Source organism: Artemia sp. Qi Xiang Cuo, chromosome 10 (genome assembly GCF_049724085.1).
Source record: "Artemia sp. Qi Xiang Cuo chromosome 10, ASM4972408v1, whole genome shotgun sequence".
NCBI classification, from domain to species: Eukaryota; Metazoa; Arthropoda; class Branchiopoda; order Anostraca; family Artemiidae; genus Artemia; species Artemia sp. Qi Xiang Cuo.
Genome location: NC_142803.1, coordinates 44,638,806 through 44,643,276, shown reverse-complemented (window position 1 = coordinate 44,643,276; position 4,471 = coordinate 44,638,806).

Sequence of the window (4,471 nt, the reverse complement as noted above, 5' to 3'; positions counted from 1 at the left end):
ATCAAGTTCTCGGAAACTGTCAGCATTAAACTAAATTGTAGATGGCAGCACGGGTTAAGAGGGTGGGGCTCAATAATGCATCTCTACTGCTTCTTATTCAATTTAAGCGGCCTTTTCGTTCCAGCAGTCATTTTTAAAGAATTGGTATTGTATTTCAAACTTTTTGCTAACGTGATAAGTATAAATGTGACAGAATAAATGACAGAAAAGCAAGGGCTCAGCTTTGGTTCTGAGTTTGGAGCAGGGATATAAAAAATTTGCAGAAAAATTGTCTTATGTGCCGACTAATATGGACGCATAAGCCAAATTAAACCAAAAACAAAAGTTGAACTCCAAGGTGCCGGTGCGTACTTGGAACTTAGGAAGCCCCCTCCTTAACTGCACCCCTGTACACAAGCAACAACATCCAAAGCATCCTGGAAAGATAAAGATATTTTTCGGTTAAATAATAAAGAAGACTAAAATTGATGAAAATTGGGCAGATTTTCGGCTAAAAGCTAATTAAGAGTAAATATTTTGGAAATTAGAGACATTTTCCGGCTAAAAGCTAAAAAAAAAAAATCTAAATATGATGGACATTAGAGACATTTTTGGTTAAAAGCTAAACAAGACTGAAAATAATGGGTATTACAGACATTTTTCGGCTAAAAGCTAGAGAAAACTAAAAGTGATTGACATTAGAGACAATTTTCGGTTAGAAGCAAGCACAAAAACTTAAAATTATGGACACTAGAGATATTTTTCGGCCAAAGTTGAACAAGACTAAAAATGATGAGCACTAGACACATTTTTCGGCTGAAGGCTAAATAAGGTTAAAAATGATGGATATTACAGACGTTTTCCGGCTAAAAGCTAAAAGAGACTAAAAATTATAGATATTGGAGGTATACTTTGGTTAAAAACTAAAGAAAACTAAAAATGATTGGTATTAGAGACATTTTTCAGCTAAACGCCGAAAAAGACTAAAAATGATGTACATTACAGCAAGGCCGTATCCGGGTGGGGGGGGGGTTAGCGGGCTTGAACCCCCCAAAACGCCCGAGAAAATTTATTTTTTAACACTTTGACCTCATTATGAAACTCGCATATTTAAAAGCTTACTAAATCACAAGGTCACTATAATCACCGGCTTAGCTTCAACTAGTTGTCGTTTAGTGAACAATAGAGTCAATTATTAGGATTAGGCAGCATATTTTCTTCAGCTCAGCCTTTTTTTAGTTGGTACAATCGAATCCCAGGTCAGTTTGTATCTAACACTGAAACAATGAGGGAGCGACAAGCGGATAACGATTTATTTAGATACTTTCAATGGAAAAGGCCCGCAATACAAAGCGTGGACACCCGGCAACCAGAGCCAGAATGCGAATCTCAGAACAGGTACGTTAGGGTCAAAGTATAATCACCTACAGGGTTGCCACCGTCAGTAGGATTTTACTAGATCTAGTAAAAAAAATCTAGTAAATTTAGAGGATCTAGTAAATTTCCCGAAATCTAGTAAAAACTAGTAAAAAGTCATGATTTATAGTAAACAAGGTTTTAATTTTATTTTCCATGAATTCAGGGAAAAAAATTATCGTAAACATATGACAATTTACAATTTTTGCTTGTCTGTTTTACAATTTACAATTTTGCTTGTCTGTCTCAGAGACAGACAAGCAGTCACCTACTTGCACATACAAACACTTCACTTCCGGCGTCTAAAGGTCGACAAAATCAGCTTTCTGTGTATCAAATCTTACCAACTAAAATGAAGCTATAATGACACTTGGATTTGTGATGTTTGGGAATCTATTGGAATCAAAACAAAAGCCAGCCACCCAAGGTGATTAGGTGAATCTCCTCAGTTTGAAAATTTTATTGAGGAAAAAGGAGCCTGCTGAGAGAAATTAAAAGTAAGTAGAAATGTAACATTATATATATATATATATATATATATATATATATATATATATATATATATATATATATATATATATATATCTAATAAAAGGATTTTTGAGCTTGCAGGTTTCCGGAATTTTCCATCATACTATGAAAATGAAAGAAAAAGGAAAAGAGGAAAAAAAGAAGAAAAAAGGAAAAAAGATTGTGAAAATCGTATTGATTTTCCTCCTATAGCAAAAATCGATGCATGATGGTGCGCGTGCGGCGTAGCCGCATGCGCAAAAATTTTTTTTGAGCATTTAGTAAAAACAGATGCGATCTATTAAATTTTTCCTCTCCGATTTAGTAAATTCTTCCAGGTCATGGTGGCAACCCTGATCACCTACGGAGTAAGTACTGACAAAACCTATCCTCTCCACACAAAAAAAGTGACCCTTTGTATACCTATACGAACCTGGCAACCAAAGTATAATCACCTACGTAGTTCAGGGTTGCCAACTGGACATATTTTATGTCCAAAGGACACATTCCTGTGTGCAAGGACACAATGACATAATAGGGCAAAAAAAGGACATATTTTAGATATTTGGGACATAAAAAGGACATATTTTGCAAATTTATGACATAAAATAGTATATTTCCCCGCTTAATACATATTTTTGTAAAAAAAAATGTCATTTTTAACCAAATCAGTATTAAAACTACTTGTCTAGCACTAAATTTACTCAACTACTGATTTTTTAGTAATTTTTTACAAACGTTATTTTTTTTACAAACGTTATTATTATTCGGAGTTGCTTGTCTTCCGCAGACAATTATTTGCAAATACTCTAGAAATTCTTTACAAGTTTGTATTCTTTTATCTATAAACGATTTTATTTCTCCTTGCTTTTATGCTACAGTCAAGATAATAGGCAAACAGGCACCATTTTAGTTAACAATCGCTTCCGGCTTCCAATAGTCAGGCAAAAACATCTATCTATTTATCAAGTATTACTAACTGAAAATGAAAAGCTAGCAAAAAAAAAAAAATAGATTCTTGATGATCTAGAGTCAATTTTGATATCAATAGAGGGGTGGAGCCACTCCCCTCCACACACGTATTCTTTTCCCTTGATGCATCCATCAGAAGTTTTGAGATATAAATTTTGTTAAAAATGGTCCAAAGAAAAATATAATTATGCACTCAGCGTTTACACAACCCCTAAAAGCCCTGGACAAGGGTTGTAAGTTATGCCCCAGTGACATATAAGGTTTTATGGAATGGGTAGTCGTATAAACTTCAGATGGGTCTCATTTGATTGAAGTTTAGTGCCCTTTATAAGAGTTAAAAGTGATTAGAGGGCAATCCCCCCCCCGTGCCTATCAGTTCTGAAAGCCAGCATCTAATCAGAACTTGTAGACATCTATTTTGTTCAGCGTTGTTCAAAGGTCCAGTAATTTTACCTTTGGGGATGTTACCCCCCTGATTGAAGGGCAACCCAGCTTACCTAGCGTTCCGCAACGTCGCTTGACTCCTGGATTGTATCTTATGACATGCGCAAGAAATACTCTGATTGGCAAAAAGCTACCAAAAGAAGTGAAAATGCTGACCCACGTGCTGACCATACCTGTCAAGCGGAACTCTCGTAGGAAGATGAGCTTTGAGCTCCGACAATTAGTTTTTAACTGTTTACATGTTTTTATGACTTTTGTGCTTTCACACTAGTTAATTTTTTATGGATGAACTAAATGGATCTTTTTCGTTTTCGTTACATTCGATATTAACTGACCACTTTGAAAGAGGTTTACAAGTCGTAAAAAAATTACTTTCTGAGATTTCAAGATGGACATATTATAGACAAAATATGGCCATAATTTGGCTGAAAAGGACACATTTTTGGATTCTCAACGGACATATTCATTGACCTAAAAGTTGGCAACCCTGACGTAGTTACACAATTCATCCCGGTCACTCATCGCTTGAATCACGCTCTAGCAGGATTATTGGATGGAGCAAAGTACTTTGGCTTGGAGCGATTAAGTAGTACGACATTTTGCGTCTAGAGGCGCTGAGGTACACGGGGTCACTTTTGGAGAGTTTTGTCAGTACTTGTTCCGTAGGTGATTATACTTTGGTTAGGGTAAAAGACCAGTATCCGATTGAGAAAAATTATGTAAAACTAAAACCCTCACATCTTACTACCAAGGAAGAATTGAGAAGAATTATACATATTACCGAATAGCTAAGAATCTAAGCTGTGTATCAATACAGTTATTACTAAAATTATTTTAGATTAAACGCTTGAAATTATTAATTTATTGACTTACCTCTAAGAACATCTTTTCGGAAATATCAATTATCCTATTTTGATGTATATACCGTATCAGCGTTTTAGGTTTTTTACGCGTTTACAGAAACCTGATTGTCTACTGATTCCAAAAATATAACTTTTATCTATTGATATTTATTCTATAAACCACAAACATTAAATATGATTTTTCTTTTCAATTGCTTGTCAAAGATGCAGGTTCCTTCGCATTGAATTTTGGCTTTCCGTTCTCCCCTTCACACTGAACTCCGTAAGCCTTCCGTAAGGCTCATAAC